Genomic DNA, 24,624 nt, shown 5'->3' with positions numbered 1-24,624 from the left:
CAGACACCCAGAAAGTTAACTTGCTCCAAAGAAGAAAAAAAAAAAGTATATTGGATAAATCCAATAAATACCTAAACTACATACATCAAAATGTTTTGAAAGAATAAATGAGATAAATGCTGGAAAATCTTTGCTATAAAACCATTGTGTGCTCTGATTATGTTCGTGCTGCTCCATCGTCAGTATTTAATTTGTGCTCTCTTATCGTCGCCATGCTCCCTGCAATCTGGAGATTAAACCAGAGGCAGGGATTGAAGGTCAACCAACCAAAACTCAAACCCATAAAGGTCTCATAACTCTGGTTAATTAGAACAACAATTCCTAGGAGAAGACAGAATAACAGGGAAAATGTCTCCTGACTGGGGTGATGGTGATATTACTGCAGCTGCTGCTACTGGCTACCACTAATAGATTACCACACTCCAGGCATTATGCTGAATACTTGAATCATCACAACACCCACAAAAAGAGCATCATTATGCCCATTTTTTACAGACGGGAAAACTGAGGCCCAGAGACTTTAAGTAATTGCACATTTTCACCTAGCTAGTAAGTGGAGTAACATAGAGTCTGCCCTAAGTTGTCTGACTCAAAGACCAGGCTTTTAACAGCTATGCTACTCTAATTGTTAGGAAGGTGATAATGGACAAGATAATTCTTCTGACATTTTAGACCTGCTGTTTTTCCATTAGAAAATTTAATACAATTAATTATACCCTCTCTTTCTGTTTTAGGGAAATGTAGAAATGCTTTAATGACTGAATAAAATGTTTTAGGTCCAGTTCAAAAAGACAGAGCATGTGTGTTTGCCTACCCCTTCTCCCAAGATCCTATTGAAATGTCAATAATGATATATAAAGACTAAGTCTGTTAGAATCCTGAAAACAAATAGAATGTCCACAGCAGGAACTTTAATGACTTAGATAAATTTCTGGGAGTCAGAGAGCAGATGGGACCATACTGATGTAGCAAAGCAGAGTAATGCACAAGCCAAAACATGCGAGTGTGAAGTCTTCAGCCAGGATCCTCACCTAGAGGGGCTCCAAGCTTGGGGCCCGTGGGCAAAGAGAACAAACAAGGGCCTGGGGCAGTGATCAGGGGAGTTGACCACAGAACAGACAAACCACAGAACAGCTGGGCCACTCAGGCCCTCCCTTCCCACTCCACATGCAGAGCAGCTCTTTATCCTTAGCTGGAGCACCAATGACTGCTTTGTGAAGAGAGTAAGATCTTCCTGAAGGGAATGGGAGCTTGGGTGGAGGCAGAAAGAAGTATTGTCTAGCCTCAGCTTTAGAGCCCCCACAATGGACATAAATCCATCTCCACTCTGAAGTGGAATTCTACCCCTGGGTAAAGCTCTTCTGCCTTGGGCAGTCGTGATGGTCCTGAACTTGCTGGCTAAATGAAGGCTTGGCTGGCAAAGCCACCCACTTACACAGGGCTATACTCAGCCTTCCCATTCAGAAAATGGCCTTCTGAGTAAACACACCTATTAGTGAAATCCACTCAGTCAACCTATATTTATCAATATAGTTCTTAGTACATATGAATAGTCAACAAAGGATCACCAGACATTTGAGGAAAATCAACAAGATGCAAGATAAAGACTGAGGTGAACACAGACTGGCTTCTGAGGAAACAGAGGAAAAATAATGGGAGATATCTTATAAAATATCTAATTATCTTCACAGAGATTCAAGAGGTTACTGCATCCTTTAAAAAAGTACTGGCTGCTAAGGGGGCAAAGTGAATCAGAGAACAAGAAAGGATTATTGGAAATTTGAAATGATTATCAGAATTTTTAAGAATTCAGTGAAAGATCTAGACAGTGGAATGGAAATAGTTGAAGCCCCAATTACGGACATGATTTTTAAAGTGAAGACATCTCCCAGAAAGCTAGATAAAAAAGAAAAAGACATGGATAATATAAGAGAAGAATTGTCAGTAAAAATAGATTTTTAAAAAGGCTCAGTGTTTTTCTAAAAGCAGTTCTAAAAACAATGGAAGGAAGGATGTAATCAAATACATAAGTACCTTGATCTGAAAAAAGACTCAGGTCTGAAAAACTGAAAAAATCCAACAAATACCAAGATTTTGAATAAAATGACCCTCAGTTGTATGTAGGCACATCTGAAGAAACTGTAGAACACGAGGGCTAAAGAGACAATCCCGAAGCTTTCCAGGAAGAGAAGTAGATTACCGCCAAAGAACAAGTATAAGATGGACAGCAAACCTCCAGCAACCCTGAAAGCTAGAGGACAATGCCGTAACGTCTAAAACACCGAGAGAGATTTGGAGTCCAGACAATCAAGTGTAAAGGCAAAACTGAGAAGATTACAGATACACAATGACAAAGAAACTGTATGTTTCATGCATCTTTAACAAATTACTTAAGCATGTGTTCTAACAGAACATACAAGGAACCCAAGAGAAAGGATAGCATGAGATTCAAAAGCATAAGGCACTAATCCAGAGAATACTGAAACGAAATCCCAGTTTGACGATTGTGCAGCAAATCTAGGAAGGAGTGAGCCCCAAAAAGTCAGAGGACTCTGTGAAGAATGTCTTCAAGAAGAAAGTAGATTTCAATACGAAATATAAAGCAATCATCTTTTCTGTTAACAAGAAAAAGGAATGCCAGATAAAAAGTCTGAAAAAAATTAAGAAATCTGTACAGAAAACCTTTTCTCAGATATGAGGCAAACTAAAATATACATCATTTCAAGTAGCTGTACAGAATAAGAATAGAACATTGATTTGATTTTAATGTTTGGAATATTTTTCTTTGAGTGAGACAAGTCAACTCTCTTCATTTTTTCTATGGGTCTAATCACCCTCACTGGTTTTACAGTAAGTTATTATTCTGGTTCTTATTGCTGCATAACAGATCATCCCAGAATTTATGGCTTAAAACAACAACGGTCATTATCGCTCATAATTTCTGGGGGTGAGGAATTTGGGAGTGGCTCAGCTAGGTGGTTTGGCTCAAGGCATTTTGTGAGGTTGCAGTCAGATGATGGCTGGGCCTGGGGTCATCCTGGAGGCTCCCTCACTCACATGTCTGGTCCCTGAGCTGTAAAGACTAGAGGGCTGGACAGATGAGGACTAGGGATTCTTTGGCATCTCTATGTCCATGTAGCCTGCCCAGGTGGGTTCTCCAGGATGGCAGCTTCAGGGTAGCCAGACTCCTTTCATAATTGTTCAGGGTTCCAAAAACATGTGTTCCAAAAAAGAACCAGGCAGAAGCTATGTTGCCTTTATGACTTAGACTAAAATCTGAGAGGCTATTGCATCCTTTAAAAATGTACCAGCTGCTACAGAGCATTGCTTCCCCTGGACTCTATTAGGCAAGGCAGTCAACAGAAGCCCCCTGAGGTTCCAGAGAAGTGGAGATAGATTCCACCTCTTGATGGGAGAGTGGCAAAGCTCTAGAAGAACCTGTGGGACTGGAAATATTATAGCAGTCATCTTGGGGACATCATCTTTTTACACTAAAGTCAGTGTAAAAACTTTATCATACATATCAAGGAAAAGACAACCAACTAGAAAAATAGACGAGAGATTTGAACAGACATTTCACAAGAGGAAATAGTTAAATATCCAATAAATACATGAAAAGGTGCTCAACTGCATTAGTCATCAAAGAAAAGCAAATTAAAATCAAAATGCAATACCTGTACACATCCAGCAGAATTGCTAAAATTTGGAAGACTGGCAAGACCAACACCAAAGTTGTCTTTGGTAATAATATATATGAGATATATATTATATATTATATATATATAATAAAGATAATATATATAATATATATAAGATAATATAAGAGAAGAATTGTCAGTAAAGAAGAAGAATTGTCAGTAATTGTCAGTAATATAAGAGAAGAATTGTCAGTAAAAGAAGAATTATCAGTCTTGGGTGTGGAACAAGGGGAACACTCATGCCCTGCTGGTGGATAGGGTGGAGATGGTAGAAAGCAAGCATAATTACTCTGGAAAACTGTTGTCCAGTATCTGCTAAAGGTGAACATATGCTTACCTTTCAACTTAGCAATTCCCCTCCCAGATATGTAGCTAAGAGAAACACATGCACGTCTATACCAAAAGACATGTTCAAAAATGTTCAGTGATATTATTAATAAGAGCCCTGTGTTAGTCAGGGTTCATCAGAGGACCAATAGGCCATATATATATATATATATGTCAGATATATATAAGAGAGAGATCAATAGGCCATATATATATATATATATAGAGAGAGAGAGAGAGAGAGAGAGAGAGAGAGAGGGATCAATAGGCCATATATATATATATATATATATGTCAGATATATATATAGAGATCAATAGGCCATATATATAGAGAGAGAGATCAATAGGCCATATATATATAGAGAGAGAGAGAGAGATCAATAGGCCATATATATATATATGTCAGATATATATATAGAGATCAATAGGCCATATATATATATATATATGTCAGATATATATATGTAGGGCGCGGTCAGCTAACTGCTACGCAGCAGGAAGCTGAAATAAGCTGAGTCATCCTTCCTGTGGCCACTGCGCTTGCGCTAAGTATACTAATGAGGTTTTAAAGTAGCGACCTATCCGATGCTGGCTCACAAATCGCACCATCGGCGAAAGCCAATCACAGAGCGACACATGTTCTTAATCCCTATATAAGCAGACTGCTCTAGGATTGCGGGGTCTTCCTTCCATCTTTCTTCAACCAAGCTGTGCTCCAATAAAGTGTGATACGAGAAGAATCTTGCGTGTGGCGGCTCGTTATTCTGCCGGTCAGAAACGGCTCGCCGCATATATATATATATATATATACACATATATAGAGAGAGATCAATAGGCCATAGATAGATAGATAGATAAAAAGAGATTTTACTATGAAGAATTGGCTCATGCAGTTAGGAAATTGGCAAGTCCCAAGGTCTGCAGGGTGAGTTAGCAGGCTGGAGACCCAGGAGAGTCGATGGTATAATTCCAGTCCAAAGGCCAACAAGCTTGAGACCCAGGAAGAGCTGACATTTCAGTTTGAGTCTGAAGGCAGGAAAAAACTGATGTCCCAGTTTGAAGGCAGTCGGGCAGGAGGAATTCTCCCTTACTCAGGGGAGGGTCAGCCTTTTTGTTCTGTTTAGGCCTTCAGATGTTTGGATAGGGCCCACACACATGAGGAGGGCAATCTGCTTTACTCAGTCTACAGATTTAAATGTTAATCTCCTCCAAAAACACCCTTGCAGAAATATCCAAAGTGTTTAACCAAGTATCTGGGCATCCCATGGCCCAGTCAAATGACATAAAATTAACCATCCCAAGCCCCAAACTAGAAGCAACCAAACTATGTATCGGTAGTAGGAGAGCTTACTCGTGTATGGTCACACAAGGAAATGAAAGCAGTGATGGTGGACGTCATTAGCTACTATGTATCGGTAGTAGGAGAGCTTACTCGTGTATGGTCACACAAGGAAATGAAAGCAGTGATGGTGGACGTCATTAGCTGCATACAATCATAAAAATGCATCTCATAAACATTATGTTGAATGAAGATATCAGAAAGGAATTCATGTAGTGGGCTTCCATTTATATAAAGTACAACACAGAAAAAATAATCTCTAGTGTTAGAAATCAAGATATGGTTGTGTTTGAGGAGGGAAAGGGGCACTTCTGAGGTGCTTGTAATGTTTTTTACCTTGACCTTCGTGGTTATTCATTGGGGTGTTTGCTTTGTTATAAATCACTGAGTTGTACACCTGTGATTTGTAAATTTTTCTATATGGGTTATATTTTAAAAAATTTGTTTTAAACTTTAACAAAAGAGAGTGATTGGGGAGCTGTTTATACCTCCTAAGAAACATGAGCAGATATTACTTTCCTAATTTAAAACATAATTAGAAAACAAATTTTCATCAAGTCAGTATCATAACAATTTTGCAACATGCAACTCAAAATAAGCAAAACTATTCTTCAGTTAATTTGTTTTCAATAAAATACTTATTTAAATGACTCATTATGATAAACACTCAGAAGGCAGAAAAATTTTCAAGTGAATAATGAATCATTTACAAAAGTATTACTGCTTTCCATAAACTCATTAACAAGTAATAGTAAAAAGATTACAAGTATCTGGGAATTGGCTGAAACATTTATTTTAAAATAAAGTGGCATATATACAAGTTTTACTATAATATGATGTTTCATTGTCATTCTATCTACGGCGAATGTTCGTTCTCCAAATTAAACCAAATTAGAAACTACAAAAGGAAAACTTTGGGAAAATACCATTTAACAGAATTAACTTTAGTCAGCAGATACATTCAGACTGCAAAAATATTGGAAAATGCAGTTAAACCCCTGATGCAGATCCCAACGAAAACCACTTTAATTTTTAACAGTAGTGTGTGTCTATTTGGACTAAACATTGCCTTTTTTTATTGTTATCATATTTTGTTTTGGCCTTTAAAGTTTTAAAGATATTTAGTGTTGGAAACATGTTTTTAGTTTATCAAAACAGTTTTTAGAGACTGGAAATAGAAAGTAAGCAAAACAATCCTGTGCATGTATGTGATTCATTTTAAAAAATCATTTGAAATCATGAAAGATATTATGCAGACAAAATTAATATTTATTTGTTTTATTTATTGTAAATATTTTATAGCAAAATTAATGGACAGTGAAAGATCTTCTTAAGCATGTAGCAGGAAACTGAAAAACAGGAATAGGGTATTAGAACCTTCGTTCTAAAACGAAGAATACCTTTTCTCCACTCCTAGCTTGTAAAAGTGGCAACACGTGGATTGATTCTCGTGGAAGGGTAATATTGCAATTTTCTATAAATACTCTTTGAACAACAAACAATAAACAAAAGCAAAGTTCTCCCTCTCTTAAAAACTTAGTTTCTGATGGAATAGATTTCGTAATAGTGTCAGGAGACCCAAAAGGTTAGATCAACATTTGCTGGATGGGGCAAACCTAGAGCTGCCCATGGATTCTTAGCCAGATGCAAGGTCAAGAGGTCAAAGCAATTGACCAGTAATGGAGGAAGATAAACCTGGGCAGGATTGTCCTTTGGCTCCCAGGGTCCAGGTTAAAAAAATAAAAGACCTGGACTCTGGACCCCTTTATTCTCATGTCATACCGGAGAAGGGAACAGATTGAATCTTCTCTGGATTCAGCACTGATTCTGTTACAGAGTAAAGGTGAGCCTTGGACATGTTTCCCAGTGGCAACAACTTCATGAAAGCATCAGACGGGTACAAATCATAATCTAAGGGGATAAAACCTGGAGCAAATTAATTCAAGGTGGAGTAGCTCCCATCTTGCTTTCTTCTCAAAGTTCTGGGGTCACACCTGTTGTTCCCCTCTGTTGAGGGGGCAGAACAGCTGCTAGAACCTCTGGTTTTGTGTCTTGGGGGCTTCAGTCCTGCCATTACTCTAAGCAAGCCAAGAGCACTAAGAATCATATTTCTTTCTTTTCCCTCCATAGCTTCTCCTTTTAGTTCTCTGGTTAAATAGAGATGAGGGTGGAATAAACAGGGCTAATATTCGGCCAATGAGCCCCCGACTGATTATTTAGCTCCACCAATGGTCTGATTGGTCAGTGTCCCTGCTTGCTTTTAAATATTTCTCCTGAGAATAAACAACCTTTTACCTACCTTCTGTTCTTGAGTAGCTGTGAGGCAGAACTGTTTGCTAAGAAAAAAGGAGAAAAGAAAACCTTTATTAAAGTTTTAGAAATGCAAACTTCCCAAGTTTTTAAAGTAGGAATAGGTGGAATTGTAGTTCGTGGGACAGTAAGCTACCTATAACACAGATGGCATCCAAGGGAGAGTAGCACCTGGGGGTGTTTCTCGAGCCGGGCTGCCTATTGGGTCACCTGGGGAGCAGGCTGGGGCCTGGGCAACAGGATTTGCAAAACCTTCCCAGGTGACTCCGTATGTAGCCAAGGTGGATAATTATTCTACAGAAATATTTGGAAAAGGGAAGGTTGAGGATGACTGGATTAGAATAGACGTACAAAGACGTGTCTCATGAGAGAATCTCGAACATGTAGGCAGCACTAACTCAGAGACATAGACTAGTGACAGAGACATGGGTGCCTTTTCAACAATTATCCTTTAGTATATGATTAAGGATATACTCAAAAGAGACAAAAGAAAGCCCAGTGAAAGCAAAGGTAAATTCTTTCAACACAGGATTGACCTGTCAGTGCTCAGAGAGCGTAATCAAAGGATGGTACTTTTCCCTCCAGTTTTATTGACAGCTAATTAACATACATCACTGTATAAGTTTAAGGTGTAAAGCATAATGGTTTGACTTACATATATTGTGAAATGATTACCACAATACATTTAGCTAGCATCCATCATCTCATACAGATACAATAAAAAGGAAAAAAGAAAAACAAATTTTTTCGTTGTGATGAGAACTCAGGATTTACTCTCTTAACTTTCATTCGGAATGGATAACGGCATTAACTACAGTCATTATGTTGTACACTATATTCCTTGTACTTATTTATCTTCTGACTGGAAGTTTAGGGTGGTACTTTATAAATTCGGTTTCTAAAACGTTTTTATTTTAGGAGATTAAGATGTTTTATTTAGAAGTTTTACAGACAAATTGTGAAAATAGAGTTTGCCTATACCCCTCACCCAGTTTCCCCTATTATGAACCTCTTACGTTAGTATGGTACATTTGTTGTAATTAATGAACCAATATTGATACGTTAATAATAAATAAAGTCCATAATTTACTCATATTTCTCTAGTTTTTAACCTAATGTTTTTTTCTGTTCCAGGATCCCGTCCAGGACACCACATTACACTTAATCATCTTTCACCTTCAGCTTCTTTTGGCTGTGAGTTACCCAGGCTTTTCATATTTTGTATTATCTTGAGTTTTGAGGAGTACCGGTCAGGTGTTCTGTAGCTTGTCCCTCAGTTGGGGTACGTCTGATGGCTTTCTCATTATTAGACTGGGGCTATGTGTTTGGGGGAGAAAGATCACAGAGGTGAAGTTCCATTTTCATCACGTCATGTCCTGGTATGTACGGTCAACATCGCTTAGCACTGTTGATGCTAACCTGGATCACCTGACTGAGGTGGTGTTTGTCACGTTTCTCTACTGAAAGGTTCCTCTTTCTCCTTTTTCCACACAGTACAAGTTAGAAGGAAATCACTACGTGCAGCTCACACTTAAGGAGTGAGGAGTTATACTCCTTTCCTTGAGGGTGAAGTATCTGCATCAGTTAAAGGATGGGACCTCTTTTATGTGCTTGCATCCACCAGCTAAACGCATGAAATCTGTTCCCAGTCCAGTCAGGCCTCAGTGGCAAAGGTGAAGCTTTTCAACATTCCACTCCTCTGCTAACTAGAACCCAGCCCCCTCTGACTAAGACCCCACTGCTGCAGGTCACACTTTCTTTCCCTTGGCTCTTCTGCAGCCCCAGTATTTCTAACACAGGGCATGGTGGAAATTCTGGGATCCCAGAACCAGAAATAGAACCCCCATAGAAAATGGTTGAATCCCCAAATTCATATGCTGAAGTCCTAATGCCCAGTACCTCAGAATTTGACCTTATTTGGAAATAGGGTCATTGAAGATATAATTAGTTAAGGTTAGGTTGTACTGGGGTAAGATAGGCTCCTAATTCAATATCTGGTGTCCTTATAAATGGGAAATTCGGACATGTTGACACACACATAGGGGGAACGTTAGGGAACATGAAGGCAGAGATTAGGGTTATGTGCCTATCAGTCAAGGAATGCCAAGGATTGCCAGCAAAACCACCAGAACCCAAAGGAGAGGCATGGAACACATCCTTTCCCAACGCCTCCAGAGGAATCAGGGCTCTGCTGACACTCTGATTTCAGACTTCTGACCTTCAGAACTGTAAGACAATAAATTACCATTGTTTAAGCCACTCAGTTTGTGTTACTGTTACAACAGCCCTAGGGAACTAATACACCCTCCAAAGATGACTCTTCTCATCACAAAGAGAAAAAAAAAAACTCTTTGAAAGACCTATTTAGCTCATCCCAGGACCAAGCTGAATTCCATGAACACTCACCTATTACCCTATTCTATGAATATTTACTAAGCAGGTGCACTGTGCTCAGAACTCATAAGCCCTTGGGGAGCAGTAGAACCTTAAAGATCCAGCCATTAGGCTGAGGACAGAGACAATGCAGAGACATGGTAGCATTCTATTTTCCTGCCTATGGCTATTCGCATTCCAGATTCCATATCGATACCAGTAAGTGTGGTCAATGTATTTCTCTTCTCTCTCTCTCTCTCTCTCTCTCTCTCTCTCTGTATGTATTTTATATATATATATATATATATATATATATATATATATATATATATGTATGTATGTATGTATAAAAGGTTGACATATCTTAGATCAGGTTCCCTGGAGAAAACACTGACATTTGTGTGCTGGGGTATTCAGGCGGGAGTGCTCTCAGGAACAAGACCAGCATGAAGATGAGGGAAGCAGGCCTGGACAGAAGTCAAATAGTGATGCAGCTGCATTGAAGGCCTCAGCCAGTCCTCTGGGGAGCTCTGGAGCTGGGATGACCCTTCAGAGACGTGCTGACCTGAGGCAGGGGTGGCGAGTCTTTGTACGCCTGCAGTGACCACTCATTAAATAACTTGAGCAAGACAGTTTGCTTCGGGCAAAGGCAGTCCCTGGAGAGGGATTCTCCTGTGAGCTCTCAGCAGCCAACATTCCCAGCAGCCAGAAGAACAACTGCCTCAGTCCTGAGGGGGATTCCAGAGAATGCACTATAGCATTCACTTCAAAGGACATCTGTTACTGGATGAAAAGTAAAAATCTCTTAACCAACATTTATTGGATACCTAGTAGAATTAATAGACAAAAGGCACCTAAATTGGCTTCCTGGACCATCTTCCTGGCGGGCCATAAACACAGAGATAGGCAACGCTGGAGATGGAAAAATCTGAATGGAGAATGTAAGTTAACCCTAAGGAGAGTGGTGCAAGATCAAATAGGCAGGAATCAGGCGCTGGGTCAATTAACTCTGAGATTTTGCAAAAAGAAGAGTTGACCTGTTCTGTCTCCTGTTAGCGAAATGGCCTGGGCTGAATTGTGCAGTAGACAAAGTTGGGGGCTTCCCTGGTAGTGCAGTGGTTGAGAGTCCGCCTGCCGATGCAGGGGACACGGGTTCGTGCCCCGGTCCGGGAAGATCCCACATGCCGCGGAGCGCCTGGGCCCGTGAGCCATGGCCGCTGAGCCTGCACGTCCGGAGCCTGTGCTCCGCAACGGGAGAGGCCACAACAGTGAGAGGCCTGCTTACCGCAAAAAAAAAAAAAAAAATTAGACAAAGTTGGGCTATCTTCTCTTTCTTTAGGCACCCGTCCAAGCACCTGTTCCTTTGTAAACTGTGTGGCTCTGCTCAGGGATCTCAGGCTCCTCCTGAAGGTGACGCCCAGAGCCTTAGCAGAACTCTGGTTGGCTTGCACGAGTGTCTCCCTGGAGGACTGAACCCCAGGCCTGCACCTTTACCTACACAGAGCTGTTGGTAGCTCCTGCCTCTGATCTACAGCCTTCAAGGGAGATGGCACCCTGCATTCTAGCTCCATGGAAACTCACTACCCCTACATCAAGGCCAGCCTCTCCTTCCTATCTGTATTTATTTCCTAGGATGACCTTAAATGACTATAACCTGGTGGATTCACACAACAGAAATTGATTCTTTCACAGTTCTGGAGGCCAGAAATCTGAAATCAAAGTATTGGCAGGGCCTTGTGCCCTCTGAAGGCTCTAGAAGATCTGTTCCATGCCTTTCTCTCAGCTACTGGTGTTTCCAGCAGCCCTGGGCATTCCTTGGTTTATAGACACATCACTGCAGTCTCTGCCTCTGTCCTCCCATGGTATTCTCCCTGTGTGTCTGTGTCTCCTCTCCTCTTCTTGTAAGGACACCAGTCATATTAGATTAGGACCCATCTACTCCAGTATGACCTCATCTTACCTTAATTACATCGGCAATGACCCTATTCGCAAATAAGGTCACAGTCACAGGTAGCAGGGATTACGACTTCAACATAATTTCCAGGGAGGGGGATACAATTCAAATCACAACACTGTCTAAAGTTATGACGCCTAATTTAATGACCTAACATGTACTAATAGAAGAAACCTTGACCATTTCCTCAAGGTCTCTCAGCATAATGTCTGCATCTTTGTATTTTGAGAAAAATTGAAATCCTGCGGCTGAGCTTCTGAGATCTAGTGTAAAAATAGGTAATTGGGTTAATTTCAGTCCACATAAGATGGGCAATGTGAGCCAAAGTGATACAAAGGAAAGGTATTTTGAGGCCTCTGGGGCCTTAGTGGGGGTCTGTTAAATAGTAAGTACCAACCTCACCTACTCTTGGTCAGACTCCACCAACTACTTCCGTTCGTAGAACAGATTATATTGCTGATGAGGCCAAGATTTGATCTTAATCCAGAACTACTTTATCCAAACCACAAGCCTAACCCTCACCAACCTTGTCACAGAGATAACAAGAACAATGATCCAGAGAAGACCTGTCAGAGAGGCCAGTGCAAAACCCACCCAGTCACTGCATAAACCCAGCTAAGATCTTCCAATGAACTGGGTCACAGAGGCCTCCATATTGGTAAAGGATCCCATCCTGTTCTAAGCTGTGTAACTTTAAGACAGCTGCATTTTCATTATGTTCTTAAATAGAAATGGTGATGAGATACTGTAGAACTCTAGCCATCCAGGTGTTAAGACCAATCACGGTGAAGCTGGCACCAGAAGTTGATGCGAGGGTGCTGTAAATCTCAGAAAAGGGCAAAGTGCTCACATTTATATTTTGTTGCTAAGAGAGAAAGAGAGAAAAAACACAGCTTTTAAAAAAATTTGTCATCTGATTTCACATGTAATTTCAGGCCCGCTTAACCACTTTCTGAAAAGATCTTTGAAGGGATAAAAGAAAAGAAGTCTCTATCCTAAAGCCCAATAATGACTAGAAATTCCAGAAACCAACCCATCAGCACTATCAGATCCCATAAATGGTGAGATGGAGATGGAGATCATTTCCAACAGTGATGAGGCTCATGACTGTCTTGGGGGGAAAAAAAGGCAATGGAAAGATGTATGGCAGCTGAGCAAGCTATAAACTTCCTGTTTGGAAACCTCCTGCAGGTTATCTAGACTCAGAGCCTAATTCCTTCCCCCATAAAATGGGGACAATCAGACTTTTCCTAGGAGCAGTGGAATGTAAGGGCCAGACCATAAATCCCAGTTCTAATAGTGCCAAGACCTTGGGCAAAGAAACTACTGAATGTCCTAGAATCTCAGTTCCCTCATCTATAAAATGAAATTATAATAATATCTATTCTCATAGGGTTGCTGTAAGAATTAAAAGGGGTACAATATGTTCAGTGTTTTCTCTATACCACGTATGGGATATGCAATTTTTTATTCCCACCACATACAAGATAAAGCACCTCTAAATTAGAGACGTTTGCATCTATTAAATCTTTAATCTAGCTCCTAGACATGCCTACTACCTGGATGTACTGCTTCATCCAGCACAACAAACCCAGGCACTGTGCATCTGAGGTTGTCAAGTAGGATCATTTAAATCCACAAGTAGATGGGGATTGAATCACCAGTGGGTGTTGGAATTATCCTCAGGTTATGGATAAAAATGAGCCCAGCTACAGAGCAGTTAACTTCATTCCAGAAATCGATGAAGTGCAGTGTGACTTGGTAGGAGCAATACAGTGCAACATTGGTAAATGTAAACACAAATTAAACAAATAAATGAAGGAAGAAGAGATCATATCATTTGCTTTTGTTTTCCTTTTAGTATCTCAGTTCAAAATTGCTCTTTGAGGGCCATCTGACTCTGGTGACTCAGGGTAGGAGAGGGAACTCAGAGAGCTCCAAGGAGAAATAGAATAGAAGCCTTATCCCTTGTGAGGCCCTGTCTACTAAAATAGTAAGTGCAACTCGGCGCTTCTAGGGGAAATTGGAGCTCCTGCCACAAGAAAGCAGAAGAGGAGATTTTTATTGATCAGAAGGCTGACACTGACATTTGGGGAGCCTTCCTGGATGAATAAGGTTTGGAATTACCCATCAGGGACTTACTTCTCACCTAACTAAATTCCACAGCCTGGTTCTGAAAGTTCTTTAACCTTTCATCACAGAGGGGGCAGGCCTCTGTAGCAGATCAGAACTTTTGCAGGAAATTAGGCTGACCAGTTCCTGTTCCCTTTGCAACTCTGGAGTGAAGGCTTTTGTTCCCAAACCCTTTCCTGCTGTTGCCAATCCCTTCACACACCCACACCCACATAGAGAGAGCTATATTCTTTCCCTCAACAGAGTTAAGGCTTATATTAACCCCTTTCTTGGCCCTAAACTGTTTACTTGAAGCCGTGCCTCTCAACCGTAGAATGAATCACTTGGGGAGTTTTAAAAAATCCTGATGCCCAGCCCATACACCAAACCAATTAGATCAGCATCCTGGGGGGTGGGACCCGGGCAGGGGTAGCTTTTTAAAGCTCTTAGATTATTCCAGTGTGCAGCTAAGGTTGATATACACTGACTAATGAAATTGTGAATTGAAGCATCAGGGTGGGGTAAAATATAGTACAGGGAGCAGTCAGCCTGCCTGGGCTTTGAGATTGTCCCTTGTCATGTCCTAGAGCACAGGAGTCTCTGATTCTCCAGAACTCCTAAACGTCATGGGGCCAGAATGTCTGGAGCAGACATCATAGTAGCCGTATTCGTCTACTTGGACTGCCATAAAAACATACCACAGACTGAGGGGCTGAAACAACACACATTCATTTCCTCACAGTTCTGGAGGCGGGGAGTTCAAGATCAAGGTGCTGGCATGGTTGGTTTCTGGTGAGAACGCTCTTCCTGGCTTGTAGATGGCTGCCTTCTTGCCGTGTTCTCACGTGGCCTTTCCTCTGGGATTGAGTGGAGGGAGAGGGGGTGGGAGGGAGAGAGAGGAAAAGAGGGAGAAAGAGAGAGAGAGAACTCTGATATCTCTTCTCAAAAGGACACTAATCCTATTGGATCAGCGCCCCCTTATGACTCATCTTTTTTTTTCTTTAATTTTTAGTTTATATTGGAGTATAGCTGATTTACAATGTTGTGTTAGTTTCAGGTATACAGCAAAGTGATTCAGTTATTCATTTCATCTTAATTACTTCCTTAGCAGCTCCATCTCCAAATACAGCCACACCTGTGGTTAAGACTTCAACAGGTGAATTTGGGCAGGCGAGGGACACAGACATCTAGTCCACAACAGTGGCCATGACCCTAATGGAGGCTCCAGCAATTACAGCTTACTCGGATATCATACTTGTTGGAAATGCAAAATGTTGGGTCTCAACCCAGCCAGACCCCCTGAACCAGAATCTGCATTTTAACAAGATCCCCTGTGATCAGTGTGTACATTGATGCATGAGAAGTGTTGTAATAGACTTTCCTCAATTCTAACGACTCTTCCAATCCTCAGAAATCTTAGCAGATTAGTTTGCAAAACAGCCAGCCTTACCTTCTGCACACCCAGTTTCTTGATCTCAGAGAAGGGCCCAAATTTTCTCACCCTGTGGGTGATGGGGGATGAACCTCCTGGCTGTTGAGTTTGAGGAGTTAAGATGAAAAGTCCAGAGTAACTGTATCCCCACCAGCTCCACCCTCTTCTTCCTGTAGTGTGCTCCTCCCCTCCTCCCCTTTGCCTTTGCCTCCAAGGATTTTTCCTAAGAAAAACAGTCAGGATCAATTTTGAGCCAGTTGCAATGAGCATCTGTCAGAAATCTTACTTAACCATCCAGTCCAGTCCCACTGGTTGAGCAAGAGTCTGTTTCTCAGGGGTTCCCTCAGGACCCAAGAGGAACTGAAAAGGGCAGAGATGAGAGGAGGGTGGGGCTGGTGCAGCCACAACCCTACAAGCTCCAGTGACTAAACTCTGCTCCTGGGGGTGGGGTGGGGTAAGGCTTTTAAAGTCAGGGTGTGTATGAGAAGCAGAACCGGGCTAAAGAGCCCTCCATCTGTCTTGTCACAGCTGTTGACCCAATAAACGTGCCAGCAGATTACATCTCTTTAGGAATTCATTTTTTATTAGTAATGAAAACTGCAAGGAATTTAACACAATTTCTCTCATGTCCTTCTGGAGAAACTAGTCTACATTCCAGTTAAGTGAAATTTATCGCCTGACATGGGAATACTGTCAATTGCCCAACCCAGTGTCTATTATCTCCTTCTGCCTCAGCAACAGAAACCCAATGTATTCAAGACTCCTTCAAAGGAAGGAATACCTTTTCCTTCTATCCTTTGTCCTCCCTGTTGTCTGGATTAGTGATGTAATGGCTGGAGCTCCAGCAGTTATCTTGAGCCATTAAATGGTCTTTTGGTGTTCTGAGACCAATTTCAATGTGTTGGAGGGGGCATTTTCCACACCACCAACAAGTAATTCTCAAACATCAGCAGGGTGTCCAAGAATTCAACTCAGTTCTGACACTATCTACTTGGGGATAGCATCAGATTCCACAGGCGGAGGGCTCAGTCCTACAAGACTGCCCTCCCCCACTTCAGACACCAGTAAGCAAGCCCAGGTTTCTACCTGTGCTTCTGATCAACTAGCTATAAATCAGAGGTTCCCAAGACCCCCTCCTCAGGTTCAATTAATTTGCTAGAGTTGCTCACAGAACTTAAACATTTTACTTAACAGATGACCAGTTTATAGCAAAAGGATATAACTTAGAAACAGCTAGAGGGATGAGCTGCATAGGGCAAGATATGTAGGAAGGGACACAGAGCTTCCATGTTCTCTCGAGGCCCACCACTCTCCCCAAATGTCCATGTGTTCACCAACCCAGAAGCTCTCTGAACTGTTTACTCTTAAGTTTTTATAAAAGCTTCATTACAAAGGCATGAATGACTAACTCATTGGCCATCAGCAATCGATTCAACCTCCATGTCCTCTCCCATCCCCTGATGGGCAGGAGGGTAGGGGGCAGACCTCTAATCACATGGTTGGTTCTCCACATGCTTAGAGGATTAGAACTTTCCCATCCTTAGATAGGGTCCAAAACTCGTCTCATTAACATACCAAGAGACACTTCTGCCACCCTCAACACTTAGGAGATTCAGAGGGTCTGAGAAGGTGTGAGTCAAGAACTGTGGACAAAGACTAGATATATATGAAGAATATATTTTGGTCACATCTGAATGACCAAATATATATTTCTTAATAAATCACAGTATCACAGGTGGTCTTAAGATAGAAGTCACGTGTAAGGGAGATGAAAGAAAGAAAACCCCTGGTCCTTGATATCTTTCAGAGTTGCCATTACCAGCTCTGCACTGTCTATTTTCGGTTTACTTTAAGTGAGAAAGAACTAAATTATCTTATTTACTTATTTATTTTTCTGTTTCATGTAGCTGAACTTAATCTTAACTGATATGGAGGTAAAGAGTGTTATTGGGCTTCCCTGGTGGTGTAGTGGTTGAGAGTCCGCCTGCTGATGCAGGGAACACGGGTTCGTGCCCCAGTCCGGGAAGGTCCCACATGCCGCGGAGTGGCTGGGCCCGTTGAGCCATGGCTGCTGAGCCTGTGCGTCCGGAGCCTGTGCTCCGCAGCGGGAGAGGCCACAACAGTGAGAGGCCCAAAGTGAATGTATGTCAACCTAGAGGAGGATTTCTATTGGCTTTGAATTTGGTCAATATCTTCAGTAGTTCACTTAAACTTATGGGTGATCTTATATTTATAGATGAAAAATCTTGGAGGGCCAATTATGTATTGGATAATAGGTAAGTATCAGATTTCAAGAGAGGGAAACAATAGGTCAAAACTAAAAGGATAGGGCTTCCCTGGTGGGGCAGTGGTTGGGAGTCCGCCTGCCGATGCAGGGGACGTGGGTTTGTGCCCCAGTCCGGGAAGATCCCACATGCCGTGGAGCGGCTGGGCCCGTGAGCCATGGCCGCTGAGCCTGCGCGTCCGGAGCCTGTGCTCCACGGTGGGAGAGGCCACAGCAGTGAGAGGCCCGCGTACCGCAAAAAAAAAAAAGAAAAAAGAAAAAGAAAAGAAAACTAAAAGGATAAAATTTAGTGAGAATAAACATAAAATCTGGCTTTGGGTTTAAAAATATCTACTATTTACATGCAAAATGAGAGAACTTGAAACTGAGAACTAGGGATATTAATACAGAGTTCTACTATCCTCCACACTAGTATTATGTTAATACAGTCCTGCATAGTACATTTTCCAAAAGGCCATTGTTGATACAAAGTTTTAACATGAACACACATGTTTATCATTTCTCCTCTCTGGGCCTTGCTGTGGTAAGCAGAGCTATAAGCAGAATGCTTATTTTTTGTTTGTCTTTCTTGTGATCTTTTGTCAATCTGGACATACCTACTAATTTGTTGAGCTTATCCATCCATTTACTCATAAATTCATTACTACTTGTTGAGTGTTTACTAGGTACTCTGCTTTGAGACTACATAGATGCATAGCCAGTGGTCACAGAGGTATCAAAGACCTATCAGGACAGCACTCTTGGAGCAAGACTCTGCCCTTCCCCCTAACTGCCCTTGCACCCCTTACCCTAGAGGAACCAGAAGCAGCAGAGAGAGGAGATCGATGCACAGCGCAGTCACAAACCACGTCCCACTACCCCGCTGCTGGTCCCTGGTCTGAAGGTCCCATCTGAGCTGGAAGGAAGAGAGAAGCATTGTGTTGAATGTAAGATTGAGGCTTCAATCTCGTACTAGAATAGGCCTTTTAATGCCTAAAGAGTTTCAGCGGATAGGCTAGCAAGAAGTAAGAAAACAAACTTCTGCTCACTGTGTTTAAAGGTAGTAATGAAAACAATGTAAAGCTGTCTTCTGGTTGTACCCTGTGTGTTCAGCCCATTCAATGAATATCGACTCTGTAGAGGATATCTTTAGAAGAAAGAACAAGAGACTAATAATAGGGGTTGGAGGAGAGAAGTAGGTGGCTGGGGGTTGAGTGGGAAGGAAACATATTCGTATCTTTTGAATTCTGTACTGTATGCAGGCATCACCTATTCAGAGACCAAATAACTTTTCTGTAAGGACTTAGACAAAGAGATGGATAAAATGGAGCATATTCAGAGGAGAATGACTTGAATCGTAAAGGGTCTGATCACTATGCTTAAGGAGAAGTGGTTAATGGACCAGAAAATATTTAATCCAGAATGAGAAGACTTGGGGGCTGTAGGCATGGGGGTAGTATCTTAGTCTGTGTGTTTTCAGAGGACAGGGCTGGGATTAAAGAGAAGAAATTACAGGTAGGTGACTATTGTGTCACTTTCACTTTCCTTTTTAAGTATGAGCTTCCATCTTGTTAATGACAAGAGTTTCCAAAAACGTTTGCCACATTGAGTGAAAAGTGGCCTAAACAACTAACGTCACTTTCAAGCTGTGGTTCCAGGGCACTGGTGTTTCGGTTTGGTGCACATGTGAGAGTCTCAGGTCTTTTTGAAGTTGACATCTGCCAAGGCTATCTTCCTAATTCCCACCTGTCAATTCTAGTCACTGCTTAGATTCAGTAATCACAGCAGGATGGATGGGGAAGCAGCAGAATGGTGAGAAGGTTCCAACAGGTGAGCTCCAGGGAGCTGGCTGCATCCACTCAGCACTGAGAGGCGGGAAGGAGCACAGTGTGCTGGTATGTGTAATACTCAGGTGTAGGAGTCAATGTCAGGAACTGCCAAGGCTCTGAGACTTTCCCCTGCTTGCAAGCTAGGTTAGCCTGCCATGGTTTCGTAGATGCTGGAAGAAGATACAAGACTCCTGGGCCAGACGCAAAAAACTTTATTAGTCATGACAATACTGGTTCTCCTTGGCTTCTAAGTCCCATGGGGGCAATTCAGAGGCAGGCCCAGATGAACAGATGCTGTGCACCCAGTGGGCCTGTCACAACTGAGGAACCTTGAGCTGTACCCCCTAATCTTTTTTTTTTAACTGAAGTATAGTTGATTTACAATGTTAAGTTATTTTCTAGGGTACAGCAAAGAGATTCAGTTATACATATATATTCTTTTCCATTATGGTTTATTACAATATATTAAATATACTTCCCTGGGTTATATAGTAGGACCTTTTTGTATATTCTATATATAGTAGTTTATATGTGCTAATCCCAAACTCCTAATTTATCCCTCCCCTGCCTTTTCCCTTTGATAACCATAGGTTTGTTTTCCATGTCTGTGAGTCTGTTTCTGTTTCATAAATAAGTTCATTTGTATCATATTTTAGATTCCACATATAACTGATCTCATATGATACTTGTCTCTGTATGACTTATTTCACTAGGATGATAATCTCTAGGTCCATCCATGTTGCTGCAAATGGCATTATTTCATTCTTTTTTATGGCTGATATTATATATATTGTATATATATACAATATTCTATTATATATATATACACGACATCTTTATTCATTCATCTGTCAATGGACATTTATGTTGCTTCCATGTCTTGGCTATTGTAAATAGTGCTGCTGTGAACACTGGGATGCATGTATCTTTTCGAATTAGAGTTTTCTCCAGATATATGCCCAGGAGTGGGATTGCTAGGTCATATGGTAGTTCTATTTTTAGTTTTTTAAGGAACCTCCATACTGTTTTCCATAGTGGCCGCACCAATTTAGATTCCCACTAACAGTGTAGGAGGGTTCCCTTTTCGCCACACCCGCTCCAGCATTTATTATTTGTAGGCTTTTTAATGATGGCCATTCTGACCGGTGTGAGGTGATACCTCATTGTAGTTTTGATTTGCATTTCTCTAAATTGGCAATGTTGAGCATCTTTTCATGTGCCTGTGGGCCATCTGTATGTCTTCTTTGGAGAAATGTCTATTTAGGTCCTATGCCCATTTTTTGATTGGGTTGTTTTTTTGTTATTGAGTTGTTGAAACCCCTAATCTTATAACCCCAAACTTGCCCAGCCTTTACTGTTGAAGGAGATAGGATCTTTTTTTTATGCTAGTCAGGAAACAAATCTGCCTTTTGCCCTGGAGAGACCTCTATCTTTGCTAAACCACATCTTTCTGGGATAGAAAATGTTACAAGATGTATAGAAACACCGTAGAGAATTGCCCTCAATAATGTCCACCTGTAGGAATGAAGTTCTGGGCTCATCTTTTTGTTTGTAGTTGGATGTAGACCTGTCAGCTGGCTACACAGCCCTCGGCTCCAATTAATACCTTTCTGGACCAAGGAAGCAAACAAAGGTCTTAGAGTTGGACGGACCTGGATTAGAATCTTAGCTCTGTCATTTAATGACTAAGTTACTTGCCTAGTATCTCTGACTCTCAGTTTTCTAATTTGGAAAAATGGGCCAGTGATACTCACCTGAGTGTTGTTATGAGGATTAAACTACATAATAGATATACTTGTCTGGATAAGTGTCAATTGGTGACCTAATATTCTTTGATTTTTACTGAAAAAAAAAAAACATTCTGGCTACCCAAACTGTATGAACTTACAAATGCTTTTTCTGTTATTTAGTTCTGTAAATTAGAGGGGGTGAGTAAGGAATAGGAGGTCTGAAATTCCCCAATGCAAAATCACTCATTTGTGCCCCTCAGTAACTCTTGGGGCAGATCTCAGATCCTAAAATTTCAGTAACTCTCCAGACTGGAGAACAAGTCATCTCAGCTTTTGCGTCTCTTGACTCAGCTTACTGATGACCACCCTCTTCTCCCTCCTGCGGTGCCTGCCTCAACCCTTCTCTCTTAGAGCGAATTTAGGCTCTCTACCCTCAATTCTGCATCATAATCACCCCTTCCTATAATATCGTAGATTTCTCTAGGGAACTCCAACCAAGTATCTCTCTAAAACTGTTTGGGGCATAATTTTTTCTGGCTGCTCCAAGCTTGATAGATAAAGAAACAATAAGTAAAGACTAGAAACTTTATAAAACAATACTAAAACAGATGCCTTAATTATAGGAGACCAAATAATTTGTCGCCATTGCTTCATAAGATTATTTTTGCTTTGTTGGTTCCCAGACCAGAAATAGCAGCAGGGCCTCCGGTGTATCTTTTGTGTTTCTTCATCCTAGATGAGCCAAGATTTATCACTTTATTAGTGAGAATCATCAGGAAGAGCAAATTGGGTTTTGCTGCAGACAAGGAAATTAGAGGCAACAGTTAACAGTTTAAGTATCGCAGCAGATTTTGCAAAAATACTATCTTGCCATCTAAACTGGTTCTCAAACTTTATCGTGCAGGAGAATCACCTAGAAGTCTTGTTAAAACTGACTGCTGGGGCCCATCCCCACAGTTTCTGATTCAGTAGGTCCAGGGTGGGACCTGAGAATTTGCATTTCTTATAATTTCCCAGGTGATGCTGACAGCAGCTGGTTCAGGTCCCACACTTTGAGAACCAGGCTCCAAAGCAGTGATTCTCACCCCTGGCTTTACATTACAATCACTTGGGGAGCTTTCAGCAAGTACTGCCTGGTTCCCAAGCCCCTGAGATTCTGACTTAATTGGCCTGGGGATGGGCTCTAGGTTTTGAACAGCCTCCCAGGTGATTGAATACAATACCAGGGTTGAGAATCACTGCACATCTAGAAATTTCCCAGAAACACATGCTCTTCTCTCACTCTCAGCTCAGCAACTCAGGAGAAAGTTGGATGGATATAAACAAGTGATTATTACAAGGCTTGTTGGATGTAAGCAAGTCATTTGAAAGCCAACTGGAAAGTGAAGGAAGAGTGTCTGAGCTGCTGGGTGTTTCTGCCAGACGGCATCAGCTCATGGGACCCAGCGTGGAATGCACTGGGTCTTCTTCAATTGTAAAATAATCGACTCCGTGGTCCCTCCCCACTTCAACAGAGGGGCTCAGTGTTTGGATTTCAGTCCAATGAGAATAGAAAATAGGCAAGCTGCTCCCTGGGTGTGGTGACTCTCCTGGGACCCTCACCGAGTGGGAAGGGTGCCATTTGGACAGAAAGTCTCATTTACAAAGGGCCTCATATTATTATTATTATCGTTGTTGTCATTTTAAAAGAATCCTCTACAAAAGAATAGTATTTTCTCAAATCTTGTTACCTGTCCTCAGCGTGTAAGTTTAGACTAGTTGTTCTCAACACTGACTGCACATTAGAATCACTAGGAACACTTACAAAGAGAACCTATCTCCACGCATGGTGACCAACTAGTCCCAGATTCTCAGGATGTTCTTCATTTTAGCAACGTCCTGCATCCTGGGAACGTCTCAGTCCCGGACAAACAGGCGCAGTTGGCCACCCTGCCCCACCCCAGAACAATTAAGTCAGAACTTCTGGGAGTGGGCCCTGGGCATCAGGATTTCAAAATCCCCCAGGGATTGTAATGTGCAGCCAGGGTTGAGAACTGGAGGGTTTTAGATTAAATGAAGTTGTGCACAGTGTGGTGTTTTGGTGCTTTCTGGAGCCTCGATAGCCTCAGGATATATTAGTGGTGTGTGTGTGTGTGTGTGTGTGTGTGTGCGTGCATGTGTGCATGCATGCACGTGCACGCGTGTGTGTGTGTGTACATACTGGGAGGTTTGCAAGTGGAGAGGAAATGGACTTCCTCTCCGTACCTGTGACTTCAGGGTCATTTTCTCAGGACTGTTTAAACAATTGTGACGTTTCAGGTCTCACAGAAGCTGTGTCTTTAGCAACCACATCATGTATGATCATCTGAAAATGCTCAGCATTTGTGGAGTGTGGCACCAAGGGGTTCCTATGGCCCAACTTACTAAGCCCTTCAAACGTGCTCAGAAGTGGGTGTGGCCGGCTGTTTCAGTTCTGTTTGCAGGAACAGTGGAGGTCACCCTTGGCAATGCTGGCGGTCTCTTATAAGGAAAAGCCCCTTTCCACTTCTAGGCACATTTTAAAACTGGTGATAAGCTGTGACTTGAATTAAAAAAACAACTCAGAACAAATAAAGCTACAGAGACAGTCAAGTGGGCAAATGAAATATGTAGCCCATAAGATGGTGAATGATGCTCTTTCAGGGATGATTTCGGGAATGTTCTGCTTTTACAAACCACTAATTCCATTTTCATGGGAGCAAACCAGGAGGCCTCAGGCTGAGCACCCTTTCTGCAGTGTAAGAACTGTCTCATGCTCTGCTGGCGAAGGGAAAACATTCACCCAGTTGTCTGTGTACTACACATGTGATAGTGTGTTTCATTCCATTGTCTAGAATGAAAGGGGCCCTGCCCTTCCTGCTGAAAGATACCGGCGTAAGGAGGGCACCCAGGTGAAGGACCAGGATCAGGTGCCTGACCTCACTTCCCGGTCCACCCACACCCCAAACCAGCTCCCCTGGGAAGCCCAAGCAGGTGGGGCTGTGGGGCAGCCAAAGGGCAGGCAGTCAGCACCCAGAAAGCAGAGCATGGGAAACAGGGCTCTGGCCCCAGCAGTCAGGACATTTCTCGTCCACAGAACAGCTGGCCAATGGGTAGGGCAGGAGGGCCAGGCAAATTATTGCTTCTGGTGGTTTCTTCCCTTCTGGATAAGAGAAACAATCATTTCTTTGGAGGAAAGTGAAAAAAAATGAGTTTTAATTGGTGACCATCCAACCCCCAAAAGCCTGATTTTTCAAA

At 41.9% G+C, this 24,624-nt stretch overlaps 1 protein-coding gene across 5 annotated transcripts in view; it reads left to right on the top strand.

Annotated features, from left to right (window-relative positions):
* The window catches only part of LOC307192126 (uncharacterized protein), a 304,662-nt gene that overhangs the window by 76,600 nt on the left and 203,438 nt on the right, over window positions 1-24,624 (top strand). For all 5 annotated transcript variants that reach the window (XR_013829980.1, XR_013829981.1, XR_013829982.1 and 2 more), the window contains exon 4: window positions 8,811-8,870. The gene's annotated coding sequence lies outside the window, so the exon portion shown is untranslated. The remainder of the gene's footprint in view (window positions 1-8,810; window positions 8,871-24,624) is intronic.

This window comes from Stenella coeruleoalba, assembly GCF_951394435.1.
Source record: "Stenella coeruleoalba genome assembly, chromosome: 10".
Lineage (NCBI taxonomy): Eukaryota > Metazoa > Chordata > Mammalia > Artiodactyla > Delphinidae > Stenella > Stenella coeruleoalba.
Note: the sequence above shows the minus strand (reverse complement) of the source record. Positions and strands in the feature narration are given on the sequence as shown.